Raw genomic sequence first — 15947 nt, 5'->3', positions numbered from 1 at the left:
CCCTTGCTAAATTGTTCTTTGGAAGGTATATCCTGACTTACTCTGACTTGGGGTTGCCACACACACCACATGCCAAATTGCTGTTGGCTATCTGTAGGGACAGTACGCAGGGACCATTCTCAGAGATTGTGTTTTGATGCATTCATGCCTAAGGAGTCTACCTTTCAGAAGCCACAGAGGTGTGATGTATCACATTGTTTCTCAGATCACAGTCAGATTGCCAGATCAGGTCCCACAAGATGTCAGTTGACCTAACTAGTCAGAGCAGGGCATGAGAAGGTGGTGGGTTGGTCTGCAGATTGGGAAGTGTCCTTGTAGTCAATGGCTAGTATGTGCCACACTTGGGCAGTACAGGCAAAACAGAATGTTCTCAGCTTGGTGTACTGACATGTATGACATACATTTTGGATGAGACTTGTGGACATAATTTCTTGTCCTGTCTATTGCATCCATGTAGGTCAATGCCCATCAGAAGAAAGGAATATGGACAGCCATCACCAAGAAGGTGCAGACCCTGGGGGTCCAGAGCCGGTGGAGCGCACAGTGTCACAAGAACTGGGAGGACCTCAGACGCTGGGCCTCGAAGATCATGGAGGCCCACATGGGGCTGTCCTCCTGACGTTGGTGAGGTGCGTGTGGGACCATGACCCCTCTAATACCCTGCATTCTGGTGATAGCCTACCCGGAGCTTGATAGTGTTTGAGGGCAGCATAGCAGCCACAAGGGGGTGAGTACACAACAAATTCCTGTCTGTCTTTTTGCCAAGTGATTGAGTGAAGTACAGACTGCTCCTCCTACAATGAGGGATGAGCCATGTGTCCCACAGTAGATGGGAGAGTGTTTGTGTTGACATGTCAAGTGTATCAAACTGATGTGCCTTTTGGATCTGGGACTTACAACAAAACTGGGGGCAATACACAAACCACTTGCTCTGCAGGGAGCACAAATATCTGTGTATAAATGTTACAGGCCAAAGGTAAGAAGGTTATGGAGCAATGTACTCTGCCATGTGTCTGTGTATATAGACATCTGCCACCCAGAAGCTAGTTATCATCAGTGTGTGATGGGTGCTGGTGCCTCAATGCAGTCTGTGATGTGTAGTTGCCCATCATACATGTGACATGGCTTACATGGCTAATTGTTTGCAAGTGTAACACACTAATTCCCCTTGGTAAGTGGGGATGTCTATTGGCATGAATAATGTGTCATCACTGTTGCCAACACTCCTTGTGCCCACATGTTAGCATGTATCCCTTTCTCTTTAAGAAACATTTGTAAGCAGCTGTTTCATGCATGTTCTACCCATGTTGATGGGGTGACATCTGTATTCTCTCACATATATGTGCTTGGCAACCAGTTTATGGAATTGCAACATTGGGTTTTCGTTTCATCTTGTGCCACGGACAGGAGTGTGTCACCATTGTCTCTTGTCTGACAGATGACTCCATGTATAATAGTATGTCATTTGTCATGTAAAACTGCAGTAGCAATGAGGGACATGCCAGGCAGGCCCAGAGTGGATAACCACTTTGTGTATGTGTACGCCCTTGATGTGGAATCATGGGGGAAAGTGCACTGTACATGTGTAATGGTTAAGGAGTGTTCCCTTTTTTTGGCATGCATCATGGAGTGACTTGCAGTGATGTTGACATAACATGTGTGTTGGACCTGGCCCTATTTGAAGGGACATCCCAAACCTGTTTGCCTCCTTCCTCCAGTTTTTTCTGACCTGGCTCTCATCCTTGAAAGCTGTCAGTGGCCACTGTGGCTTGCTGTCCTGGTGGACAGAGTTGCCCCTTGAGGGGGTGGGCAGGAAGCACACCCTGGAAGCACACACTGTGTTGGCCAAGGTGGTACAATCCACCCTCTGGGATACATCTGTGAGAAAAGTAAGGTTAGGTACTTCACAGATTGTATCTGAAGGTGAAGAGAAGGGTTCCCCATGGTTATCTTAGTAGGCCCTGCGAGTATAGATAGAGGGGTCCAACTGGAACATGCCCCTGCTGTTGTGGGCCTAGTTTCCTGTTCTACCACCCCAATCAGGGAAGTCCATCAAGGTATTGATTGATCTCCCTGAATTTAGGCTGGTGGGGGGTTGTGTTGGACCAGGCCTAACTACCAACTAACAATTTAAAAAGACATCTTTTGGTAAAGGTTGTTTTCAGACTGTGTGTTTGAAAATACCACTTTTAGAAAACAGGCATTTTCTTGCTTAAACCATTCTGGGACTCTGCCTGTTTGTGGATTCCCTGTCTTGGTCAGTTTGACAGTTGGGCTGTTTGCACCTCTCCTCTAGACAGTGACACAAAAGGAGCTGGGGTGTAGCCTGCATATGTGCCGGGAGGGATGGGAGAAGTGGTCACTCACACCTGAAGGGGCTCTGCCTGCCCTCACACAATGCAGTCTCCAACCCCCTGGTGTGTGTCTGGGGGCTGGCCTAGGCAAGGCAGGATCTTACAAACAAGAGAGACTTCACTTTGAAGTTTGCCTACTTCAAAGGCAGAAAGGGGTATAAGTAGTGGACCCAAAACGCCTGCAAATTAAATCACTTCTGGAATCAAGAAGAACCTCTGTCAAGGAGAAGAGCTGAAGAGCTGAGGAGAAGTGCTGCTCCTACCTGTGACTGTGCTTTGTTGGGCTATCCTGCAGTTCCTGCTTCTGCCTGTGAAAGGGGACAAAGACTGGACTTTTTTGTGCATTCCTGCTTGAGATGAATCTCCAAGGGCTTGAGCTGAGCTTGCCCCCTCTTTTTGAACTCTCAGGGCCATCAAAGACTTTCCCTGCCAGCACCTGGACTCTCTGCTGAGGCTCCTGCCTTGCCAAGTGGTACCCGACCTAGTCCCTGGGCCCTTGAGAGGTAAACCTGGCAGACAAGAACTGAAAATCCTCACACAGAAAGCTGTGCGGGGAAATTTACGATGCACCTTCAACGACGCGGATGATAAACGATGCACCGCTGGCTTTGCGGCTGAAGTCGACACTCCACCTGCATCGCAGCTGGGAGATCGATGCATTGTGGCTGGAGAAATGATATGCAACACTCGCTTACGGAGGCTCATAACGATGCAAACCTAATTAAGAATAATTTTCAATGCATCGTCCCTGGGTGTCCAAGTCAACGTGACTCTGCGCAGATCCGAGGTGCCCCGTCCAGAAATCGACTCTCTCTCTTGCAAGGGAGAAAAAGTGACGCATAGCCGAACCGACCTTAGAAGGAAATAACACACAGCCTCAGTTGCGAGTAAGGAATCAACAAGTCACTACCCTTTTCTGACGCACGCTCACTAGTGCGGCTTTATTTTTTATGCTAACCAGGTACTTTGTGTAACCACAGCATTCTCACTGTTTTCTAACAATATAGTCTCATTCTTTTTCAAATTCATATCTTGACTTGTGTATGTTGGATTTTTGTTGTTTGCGTCTTATTTGATTTGGATAAATATTACCTATTTTTCTAAATTGGTGTGGTGTCCATATTACTGTGTGTGTTGGTACAAATACTTTACACAAGTTAAGCCTGCCTGCTCGTGCCAAGCTACCATGGGGGTAAGTGGGGGTTAACTGAGGGTGATTTTCCTTTAACCTGACTAGAGTGAGGGTCCTTGCTTGGACAGGGGGGGTAACCTGACTGCCAACCAAAGACTCAATTTCTAACATTATTATCCACAGGCATACACCAGGGTTGGCATGTCCAAGGTGTGGATAGTGGGCAACAGGTTGAGAGCCTTCTATTAGTCCCTGCAAGTTCTGTGTCTCTCCAACGTGCAAAGGACAGATGGCATCTACAGAAACACTCAGAGGATGTCATTGTAATAGGTGTCAAACATTTCTGGGGCTTACTGTACATTGTTTTGTGTATTCTGGAGACATCTCTCTCTTTGAATTTGACCTCAACAGTGTTCCTTTTGATGCCTCATGTGTTGACTACCTGAGTGACATTAATACTACCTACTTGACTCTGTTTGCTACAGATGTCACTTGGTGAAGTGTACAATGTTGATTTGTTTCCCTGTGCATTGGTATTTCCATGTTACATACTCCAGGATATTGTACTTTTGTAAGCAACATAGCAGGATAGCAGAGCATCATTTCTCATTGTAGTTTCCTTACATATGTGCCAGAGAGATGTGTGCATGACCTTGTGTGGGATTTTTAGGAATGGTCTTTACGATGGAATACTATTGTCTGTCATTAGTTAACTGAGGTCTGCTGCATGTGGGACAGCTTTGAGGATGAAGAGGACTTCTAGTTGTTGTACGGTAATTATGGTTCCAAGTCTTTAGCCATGCAATTGTAGTTGTCTGAGATCCTGATTTTCCTGTGGGCAACCTTAGGGAATCCACATGGCAAGCATGCAAGGTTATTGCACATGCATGTGCCACTTAGGTGCAAGTTTTTGCTGGGGCCTACTTGACATAATGGTATTATTTGTCAATTGTGGTCAAGTGTTATCATGGACATGTAAAGACTCTTTGGGCCTGATTCTGACTATGGCGGACGGCGGAGGGCGTCCGCCATAGTCCCGCCGCCAAATGACCGCACCATTCACACATTTCCTCTGGGCCGGCGGGCGCTCTCCAAAAGAGCGCCCGCCGGCCCAGAGGAAATGCCCCTGCAACGAGGACGCCGGCTCAGAATTGAGCCGGCGTAGTTGCAGGGGTGCGACGGGTGCAGTTGCACCCGTCGCGTATTTCAGTTTGCAGACACTGAAATACTTTTTGGGGCCCTCTTACGGGGGCCCCTGCAGTGCCCATGCCATTGGCATGGGCACTGCAGGGGCCCCCAGGGGCCCCGCGGCACCCCCTAGCGCCATCCTGTTCATGGCGGGTTTCCCGCCATGAACAGGATGGGGGTAGGGGGTGTCTGAATCCTCATGGCGGCGGAGCGCGCTCCGCCGCCATGGAGGATTCCCCCGAGCAGCGGAAAGTCGGCGGGAGACCGCCGACTTTCCGCTTCTGACCGCGGCTGAACCGCCGCGGTCAGAATGCTCGTGGGAGCACCGCCAGCCTGTTGGCGGTGCTCCCGTGGTCGGTGGCCCTGGCGGCCACCGGCCGCCAGGGTCAGAATGACCCCCAAAGTCCTTGCAGCATCAGTATCAGCAAGCGGAGGAGGCTGGGCCAAGCGAAGTGGGGAAGCATCTGGCCACGGGACCTTGGGTGAAGACACCGTCAGCATAGAGGGCCACGGGGAGACCGGATCTACATCCTCATAATCAACGGTTTTCTCTTCCAGTAGTCACTCCGTAGTGGTGGCAGACCCATGGGGGCATCCCCCAGTATCATCTTTGTCTGACACCCCTTATTCTATCACCGCCCACCCTGCTGCTCCCCAACCAGTTGGTAGTGTCTACTCTCCTAAGAGCTTGGGTATGTCCTTTGCCGCAGGCACCTTCGCCCAAGCAGCTGTTACCTCTGCTGCCCTGAGTAAGGAGGCTATTGACCTCCTGAAGGGCATCCTTGTGGGTCAGACAGCCATAGTGAATGCCATCCAGGGATTGGCAAGACAGCTTCAACGGGCTAATGCATTCCTGGAAGGCATTCATATTACAATTGCTGGTCTACAGAGATCTTTTTGAGGCTCTACCCTCCTCACCCCTCACTTTCCGTCCCCACTCCACCTCCCTCTTCCCAATCCAAATGCCTCCTTCCCTTACCTACCGACAGCACACAGACAGATCTTCACAAATCTACCTGAACACCCAAGAGTAGCTCACACAAACACAGGTACCACAAAATACACTGGCACATACATAAACAACATCTACCTACAGACACAACAACACTCCCTACTTCCGTGGACACTCTCACCACCCCCAGCATCACTAGCAATACATCAAGCATACCGACAGGCACAACACCAACCGTCACAGGCACACCCTGTACACCAATCAAACCCGCACACACCACCCCAGCAGACCCACAGACATCCACCACAAGCACCACACCTGCAGACACCACAACTACAGACACACAATTATCTACTACATTCAGCCAACCCGCAGTCACAACCCCAACAGACACACACACATCCACTACTCCCACATCTCCCAACACCTCCATCTCCTGTCCCCCAAGACATACAAACGCCCACACTCACCCACACAACAGACACCCACCACACACAAATATCTCCAATAAGCATACACCCATGACATCCACAACTACACAGCATACAACCACTCCCGCAACCTCCAAATCCCGACCCCTTTCTGATGACTGTCTCTGTGTGTCCAAAAAGGTTTCTTTTTGTCTAACATTGACCCTTGGCCTGGTATTCCCATCCCAGACACAGAAGGACCCCACCCAGCTCCCAGGCCGTCCCTTCTACCTCCTAGGCCTCCCCTGCCCCCCCTGCAAGTAGCTATGTCTCCCCCCCGAAGAAGGAGCCCACCTCTCCCAAGAAGATGACCACCCCTCCCAAATCCAATTCCCCCCCAGATAATCCTGAGGTGCCTGCCTGCTTGCCCCCTTGATGCCTCTTCCTGTGGAGGTTCCCTGGCAGTTAGGGGTCAAGTTCTGGCACAATGCTGAGCTACTTCTGTGACCAAATATAAATGGATGGGCCAGTGGCCTTTGGACTTTTTTTTATCTTTGATATTGAATACGTCCCAACCAGTTGGTTATTTTGGGTACACATTTGTCTTGCAATTCTTTTTCTACCTTTATGTTGTTACTGATTGACTTGTGTTGTCTGCATCCAGTTGTGTGTCTGTGAGCCTGCTTGCTGCTCCATGTGCTGTTGTTTGCAGTATGTGAGTGTGCGGGCAGTGCTGGTGTCCTCCAAGAGAAAGGTATATGTTGTGTGTATTGGTATGTATGTGTAAATGCAATGATGGTGTCATTGCATTGTGCACTCTTTGGAATGGTAAGTATTTATTTTTGTGTTGTCCAATGTGGGCATGTGTGATGTTACATTTATCTCCCTGATATGGCTTATGTATTCATGTGATGTGCATCAGCTGGAGTTTGTTTGTGCAGACATGGAGTGTGTTCCTTTGTGCTAGCTGTGTTTGCATTTGATTGTGCATGTGCCCACTTAGGTGTGTTTACCTTGCAGCTAGTTCCTGTAGAGCTATGTCGCATGCAGTACAAGTTGTATGTGCTCTGTTGACTTGCCCCTCCCCATTTTTCAGATGTGCATGACATTGGGTTAGTGATTGTTAGTCCCTGAGACCCATGTAGGGCCATTTCCTGTGCACATGGTGTTTGAGGGGCCTGTAGACGGTGATATATGTTCCAATGCAGCCTCCCTCCCTGGTTGCCACAGATGGCCCCATTCCAATTTTACAGGTGTGGTTGCACATTGTTCTTTGTCTTTTTTTCTCTCTGTGTTTTGTGCATGCCATTGTGCTTCCATTGTGCTGTGATGTGTGTGTCCATTGCAGGGTTGTTAAATGGTGGTGTTGTTTGTGTTGCATGCCACATCGATACATTTGTGTGTTGTATGTGAGAACAGTCCATGGCCAGAGGTGAATGCAAGTGTTTGATTTGTATTTGTATCTGTGCTGTAGGTGTTTTGTTTTTGATGTGTATGACAATGTTGTGTAGCCTTCAGTCTCCCTGTGCCTGAGCTGTGTGGTCATGTGTATTTGTGTACTGTTGCAGTGCACTGAAAGTGTGCTGCCCAAAGGGGGCACATTGTGACTGTGTGCGTGTCCATGTTGATGTATGTTTGCCATTGTGTGAAGGTTGAGACATTTACCTTCTGCCTGTGGCTTGTCCCCCCTATGATGTGTAAGCTGGCCCTACAGTTTTTTAGACTAATGATACAGGGCAGCGTGTGTACTTATGGTTGTTGGCATCCACAGGGCATTGCTATATTGCCCTTCGATGTATCTCCCTTAATTCTGTCCATTTCTGCCAGCTTGCACATGGTGGTTGGACCACCATGGTCACGTTGGCTATGTGCAACCTCCTAATGGGTCCGGTGGCAACACAGACTTCGCTGCACTGTTTGTGCTTCCTCATGACTGTGGTGATCTGTGCTGTCTAATGATGCTGGTGGAGCACTGGTTAGTTTTGGTTGGTACATCTGCCAAACTCATAATACAGTGGTCCGACAGCTAGGCCAATGGTGGTCGGATCACCGATGCCGCCATGGCAGTCTGTGGACCGCCAAACTGAGGACCTCAGTCAACAAAGAGTTAAACATTCACAGGGGTGAGGCTAACCACCTTTCATGCACTTCCTATGTGTTTTGCTCACACATGCCTCTCTAAACCTATGTACATAAAACCAACATGGCTGTTGCACTGGGTTCTGCCCCACCAGCATTCCCAGACTTTTTGTTTTTTTAATCACCTGGTTTTTGGACTTTTTACTGTAGGTGAGCCTCACTACCGGTGTCCCGGTGTCTCACCCACAATAATCACACGGTAAATGGACTGTGCATGTTAACCAACAGTGTCACCTTTTAAGATAAGGCCGCTGCAAAGCAGCAGTGGTAAGGGGCATTTGGCTGGTTAGATGTGAACATAGGTGCACATGAGGGCTGCGCGTGGGAGACTATTGTTGTGAGCAGCGTGGTAAGATCACATATGTAGCTAGGTGCAATGGCGACTCTGCAGGTATAGATATTCACTAGGGATAGGCCTCATGAGAATAGTGTATACTATTAGGGAAAGTCAGTGTGCTTTACTGTTTTAACTATAGTGACACTCCATTATATACATAGAAGGGATCTGCTTTAGAGTGTAGTTTCCCTTCTCGTTGCCCTAAAGAGAACACTGATGTCTTGAATTAGAGTGTAACATGTGCTAGAAAATCAAATTTGCCACTTCCAAAATGATAACTGTAAATCTTATGGGTCATTTAGAGTTTTCATGTTTTCCTTGCTCAGCTCATGTTCCAAGCCTAGGCCTGTTTTCACCCTGCTGTGTCCAGTAATTACATTCTCACAAGCATCAGGAACAAAGGCCTCCCCCACTCACAAGGACCAAGTAGTTCTACTTCTCCTTGCTCCTGAGGAGGGAGAGGTGGGGTGGAATGACCTGCATCAATCACCTAGTTGTCACACTATTCCAGGAATGGACCTGCCTAAGCCCACTGAACAAAGGAGAGTGCCCAGACAATTGGTGCCAAACCACTGGGGGGCCACCTTTGAAATTCTACTGTGCAGGTCCCAGGTAGAGATGTCAGCGAGAGGTGGAGCTGAGACCCCAGGAGCTGATGTCACAAGTGGCTCCTTCATGACACCAAGTTGGATTGTCCCAACATGCTGTGCAGGAGTGTTGGGACAGGGGTGGAGAGGTGATGTGGCTCCCCACAATTGGATATGGGTGCCTGTTTTCTGGAACCTTCATCTTCCCTTTATAAACTCTTGCACTATGGGAAAATCTTTCTCTTGCCTGCAGGCTTTCTACCTGCTTCGCTGCTGGATACTCGGACTGCCATGGAGAACTGGAAGGAGAAACCACGCAACGGGCCCAGGTTATGGCATTTTAGTTTAGTGACTTTTGACCTTCTCTGCCACTGAGCACGTGGGTCTCCGCTGCAGGTCCAATAAAATTACCCTGGGGTGGGCAAGGGCCCTGGGATGGTGCAAAGAAGCTCAATCCATTTGTTTGGGGGGAGAGAGCGTGCATGGGGCCTCTTCCCCAGATTCCTAACTCGCCCTGGGACACTATTCCCCAGGCCAATTCTCATGGCAGGGGCCAGGACCCCATCCCGACCTCCGTGCATGTATAATAGCGGGGAAGAGCCATCCCACTTCCCTGGGAGAAGGCAGAAGGGGTTCAAGACCCCATCCCTGGGCCCTGGTAGGCATCTCCATCTTCACCCATCCACCTGCTTGAGCGGGCAGACACACAGAAGGACTGCCACAAACCACAGCACAATGCAGATGCACTGCCAGCTTGGGGAGCCAGGGAGGGCAGCTGGAAATGGGCCACCCAACTGCCCTCCAACAGTTTCTGGGGTGCCAGTATAGGACTGGGCACCCCCACCATAAGAAAAAAGCTTAAAAATGCAAGGCCACATTTAAAAATCAAACAAACAACATAAAACCTCAGGGCTGCTCTCCCCAACACAGCGGGAGAGCAGCTCCTATAAAATTCACTGCACCCAGGGAGGCTCACCCCATAATGCCTTGTAGGGCCTACTCTTCAAACCACATTTTGTACATATCTTCACTTGTGCTGGTCCTAGGACGATGGGACCACCACCAAAATACTCAGCACCACAAGGTCTGTATCCCTGGATCATGTTCCGGGTCTCACCGTAAGATGGAGGGGGACCAAAATCATCACCTTTCCTACTTTTTAAGGCCTTTGTAAGCCCCCTATTGGTTGGTGCTTTTGCTTAACAGCTGAGAGTAGCTTGTCTTCTGGAGGCCTTGTGTATGTTAACATTTTAGAAGACCTGTAAGTCCTGAAAATGTCTAATGCACTGCACCCTGTAGGGGATGGTTTTGTTGTAATGCTTTGTACTGTGATTACTTTGTAATCATATCTCCTGGGGTTATGTTCTCTAGGGGCTGAATGTATAGCTACACTGCAATGTTTTTTGCCATATCTTTTTCATGTGATTACGCCCTCTAGAGGCTGATTATATGGTTATATTATAATGCTGCTCTGAACATTACAGTCTAATGCCAAGGGGTATGAACAAACACAAACACAATGCTCATTTCTGATTAATGTTTCATTGGGTTTTCATGATGATTGCATATGTTTTATTGATCAATCATTATTACAATTATGACAATGATTCATGCCAAAGCAATATGCTTAGTATACCATGAATGTTTGTACACACTTGATATGTTTGTGTGGCCCCTCCAGGCGGTCATAAATGGTTGTGCAATGTCAACTATGGTATGTTCCATCTGCCAATGTATATTTGTAAATAATTGTGCAGTACTCAGTAGTGTGTGTAATAAATGTACTTCTCCTTTTTCTTAAGAAAAAGTACTGACTGGGCAATCATTTATTGAGTGTTGTTACTGTGGGACAGTGATTGGGGATTCCTAGCCCATACCAACTCCCTTGAGTAGAACTTAGACTGCTCTGGCTCGCTACCCTGTGAGAGGCAAGCGCTGCAATGGGGTGTTTGGTTCCCACTGAGGACAATTGAGGACCTTCATTTTGCGTAGTCAACACTGGTTTTGGGGGTAGCCCCTCTCTCACTATAATTGGCACATGCCTAGGTAGCAGGAATTTATAGTCAGTAGGCAAGGTGTAAACTATGTCTTGCTGTGTGGTCAGACTTGAACCTTCTTGACCTTCTTTATGTTCCTGAGAACTGAAGAGATTGGCATCCTGCTAGGGAGAGGAACACACCAAAAATCTCAGTCCACTGTCTAAGAGTAACACACATTTCACCACAAAAGAGTCAATCACAGTCAGGTAACACCAAACACTGGCATTAAGACACATTTACTTAAGCAAGGACAAAGACAAATTCATTGCAATTAAGTCTTATTAAATTACACTTGAGCATTAAGATATATGTCTTTGACTATTACTAGGAGTGTTTGGCAAAGGTTTGTAGGCACTGCCACTATGACATTAAACATATTTCCCCATTATTATCATTTGATGCAGTTGATACATGTTGTAACATATAAAAAGTATGTCCACATATCATATGATAATTCATGTCATTTCACATGTATAGTAGGGATGGGTGGTGAGCTTCCCTCTGCTGGAGGAGTTAACTGAGTTTTTGGCACTCTACGCTCTGCTTGGAGTGTGGAGTTTGGCCCAAAACTCTGCTAGCCTGGCAGCGGAGATGTGCTCACTGACATGCACAGCAGACCAGTTATGAGCCACACAGTGCAAGTGCTGACTCGCAAGCGCAGTCTGCACTGGCGCTGTGTGGCTCATAACTGGGCTGCACTTTGCACTCACCCCATTTGCTCTTTGACAGTATATGGTTTCTGCCGGTCTGCGGTGTGCTACATAGGGGCTGCACAGGCGCTAGCGCCTGCTTTGGTTCCAGGCCTTCCTCCTTTCACCGTCCTCAGCAGCCTTTGAGCAGGGGGCCAAGGGAGGCAGAGAGCCAGGCCACTGGCAACGGGGACCGTAGACCTAGGTCAGACCCTTGTTTTGCTTTCTTTTCCTTGTATACATGGGGGCTGACACTCAGGGTGAAGATCATTTCCATATGAGAGGGATTGTGCTTAGAAAAATGGAAACTGGCAGTCATACCTCCATTTGAAAAGATCCTGTCTCCCAGAGTCCCTGGAAGGGAAGTGGTGTTTGGGGTACGGTGCTGAGGCCAGCAGGAAAAGCTGCAGAACAGGGGAGCATCAGCTGCTGAGTGGTAGTCCAGCAGTCCCCGCCAGATAGAGATGTGTGTCGCCTGAAAGAGTGGCTTAGATCCCAGTGGCAAGCAAGGCTAGGCACTTAGTGAACATACCAGGCTGCTGGCGGTGAGCTGATTTGCTGCTGCTAGTGCTGGGCCCTAAGGAAAGGGCAGTCTCTGGATATGTGTAACTTCAGAGGAAAAGATTGCAAGGCTGATGCAAGACACAGGTTGTGCTTGGCCCTCCCTAATCAGTTTGTGAAGGAGTGCAGTTGATGAAGGGAAGTGTGCTGGTGTGGTGGAGAGACACAGGCTCTAGGCCATGGGCACAAGACAGGCCTGAAACAGCACCTTTTGCTGCCAACTGCATACCACATTGGCCTGAATGCACCCGATTCAGAAGCGTTAAGCAGGGTCGGACCTGGTAAGTCAAAGGAGTACACTGTTCCTGAACAGAAAAAATAGAAACAATAGGCAGAGGTTCAAAAAGAACACTTCTTATATTAGAAACAAAAGCCCTCACACATCCAATGGATGTCATGCTTCATCAAAGGGCCAGCTCCTTGTCAGATTGGTGCTGCAATGTCTGACAGGCCCCAGAGAGGGGCACATTGCCGGGGATCTTAAACAAAAGTGTGTGCCGTGGTTGAGGTAGGAATGAATTTAAACCTCACCTCAAAAAAGAGCAGAAGAGAAAGAGGGGATAAAATTGTCTCAAGAGCCTCCGAACTAAGATTTTTCATTGATGTGGAGCACCTTGGTCAATATTTAAAAAACATAGGAGAGGAGAAGGAATAAAGTTCCACCACTCTCCATACAAAACCAAGCTAATAGGGGCACATTCCCTTTAGCTAATCTCTATGGTCAACATGTTTCGCGCCCTCAGTGTCCCTGCAGTTTGTTTGGCACTTCATGAGGACCAAAAGGACAAATACTCCTAAACTACAATGTATAGCCTAATCAGGTTTAAAGAGAAGAAACGACTTGCATAGAACGCTATGCTACTTATAGCCTGAACAGGCGAACCTGTGCAAAAAAAATACAAAATCTAATGTAAAACACAATGAAAAACATCAAAACATGTTAGCAACACCCAATAGGGTAGTGACACACTTTGTAATTTGTGCTGCCATACAAAAGCGTGAACCAATTGACAAATGCAGTACTCCTTACTCTCCCATATTAGGGATCGAGTTCCTTGGGACAGAACAGACCTTTGGACTAGCGTTGCTCTATCTGAGTCATGGAGACCACAAAAATAGTACAAAAAGAGGCTTCCGAATGGACATGTTTAAACATAATTTTCTATTGACAGAGAACAAATCAAGACACTCTAAAATATTGTGAGGTATGAGGAAAGAAAATCTGTCTGGCTTAAGGAGGCTGAAACAGAGAGAGGGTTGGTAAAACCTTATTAACGCTCATTAGTACACATGATAGAGCAAGTTTAACAAAAAGGAAATGCGTGAGTGTACTCTGTGCCCCCCAATATGGCCTCACGTATATTAAACAATGCAACATGTACAGCAGGGCTAAGAGATGTTGGAACTTAGAGACGCTGATTTCATCAGCCACCAGCGTCGTTATCTTGTGCACATACGTAGTATCAGTCCATCAGAATTAATAAATTAGTTAAGCGACAACGGCAAGGCATGTACTTACGAATTTCGTGTGGTCTCTTGCTGAAGACCTACCCGGCGGCCGCTGTACCAAACGTGAAACCGGGAGAGCAGCAATGTCAGGTAAAGGTCCCCGTGGGTGGCGAGAACCAATCACAGCATGGTAGTGATGCTGGAAAAGGGACGGGCGTATGATGTAGGTCTCGCCCAGCTGTAAAAATGAACGACGGGCTCGCATGTCACGTTTGCACAAAGGCGAATGTGAAAAAAACACTTTTGTTCTTAAAATAAAAACGAGACCTCCGTCAGGTAAACTTGAAAATATTATTTAAACAGAGAGTAAGGACCCTCAACTGAAGTATAATACTGAAAAAACTCACAGAGCAGGTAAGAGTGAGTAATAATAGATATAGGTGAGCTATGAAAAAACAGGGGAATAGAGGTTCATATTTGACATAAGCTGGGGGGCAAGTCAGAAAAATCTCTATTTTCTTAGAATAAGAGAAGGCAGAAAGTCGGTGTACTCGTCTAATAGTCATGAGCCTTAGAAAAAGGTCATCCACGGGATATCATCATTTAACCCATGGATATGGGTCTCCAATTTAAAAACCACCACAAATCGTCAAGGGTATGGTTGGTCTCGCAAAAGTGAATGCTTAGTTTGGTAGTTGTGCGTCCACATCTAATGTTGCTGCGATGTTCGTTAATTCTGATCTTAACTGGGCGTATGGTCATCCCTACATAGCGTAGCTGACAGGGACACGTGATCATATAAATACAGTTACGGGTGTTACAATTAGTAAGCCAGGCCTGACCCTGCTTAGCGCTTCCAAGATCAGGCTAGAGTAGTGATAGGGCAGACGGCATTCCTCCACATGTGGAACTCTGCTGAATTCCTCTGCATTTTTACCCAACTCTGCCTTCAGACGTCCGCTGAGTAGAACTCTGTGAGCTCCACCCACCCTTAATATATACAATGTGCAACATTCATTCTGATTTTTCCTTTGCTTTTCCTATCGGTTGTGGTGCTATTCCATATTATTATTTTTACTTTACTAAGCCACACAAAGCCAATGTGGTTGGATTGCCATTGTTTACTCATTACATTACCATATTACACAGCAAGACACATAGCACTGTCTTACTTTACTTTGCATAAGTTAGGCTTTACATGGGTGGAGCATGGTCATGCCGATGATTCACTGCTTTCATATTCACACACTGATTGTTACAAAGACTGATTTGTGAAACACTAGTAGGATCAACATGAAGCTGTTTTAGCAAGGAGAATTTTCTGTGTTTGTAATCTGCAGGTCCTCTTCCCATGTGTGATTCATACATCATCGCTATTCGGTACATCATACCTATATATTCTCTGTTAGTATAGAGGCCAAACACTTAAACTATTGTAACGTAAACCTGAACATCTGATTATATAAATAATTATCAATACAAACTGCGAAGCAAAACAGTGAGAAATATCTTCTTATGAATGCAACTATTAAGGTGGTATTTCCAATAAACAAGTAGTGACACATTTAATGAACTTTTTTGCAATGCAGGGCTGCAACCAAAGTTACTACACTGCATTGTGTGAAAGGGAGAGAACAGAAATGCTGCATATTTGCCAAGACATAGAGCATTTCTGCTCTCTCCTTGCACTGGTGCACTGTGTGCAGCCTAGCACCAATGCAGGTATCCTTGCACCCTAGTGAACGTATGGCTGTATTACTAGTAGGATTGCTTTTGTGCAGGAAGGGGAACCTTCTTGCACAAAAGGAATCCTTATTGACCTTTTCCTCTTTCGACATGTGATGCAGAATGCAGCACAAGAAGAAAGAGGAAGTAACGATGAGAATTAACTTGTTTCTCATCGATAACATCGCTTAGGAAAGTGTTGAATTTTGACACATTACTAGGTTTACAATTTTTTGTAAATCTGGCAATGCATCAAAATCCATAGGTGGATGCATGTGAACACCTATGTTTCAGCTATGGAACACCTCCCAAGCTGAAATGTAATGTACCGCATGACAATGAACTGCCTTGACTTACATTTTCTTACAAAGTCATGCAAGGCCAA

General features: G+C 47.0%; 1 long non-coding RNA gene across 1 annotated transcript in view; it reads right to left on the bottom strand.

Moving 5' to 3' along the window:
* Window positions 1-13998, bottom strand: part of LOC138265112 (uncharacterized) — a 55850-nt gene extending 41852 nt beyond the window's left edge. The window contains exon 1 of the long non-coding RNA XR_011199306.1: window positions 13908-13998. This is a non-coding gene — a long non-coding RNA (uncharacterized lncRNA). The remainder of the gene's footprint in view (window positions 1-13907) is intronic.
* Window positions 13999-15947: the final 1949 nt, after the last annotated feature.

Source organism: Pleurodeles waltl, chromosome 11 (assembly GCF_031143425.1).
Source record: "Pleurodeles waltl isolate 20211129_DDA chromosome 11, aPleWal1.hap1.20221129, whole genome shotgun sequence".
Classification (NCBI taxonomy): domain Eukaryota; kingdom Metazoa; phylum Chordata; class Amphibia; order Caudata; family Salamandridae; genus Pleurodeles; species Pleurodeles waltl.
This window is presented reverse-complemented; position numbering and strand designations above follow the sequence as displayed.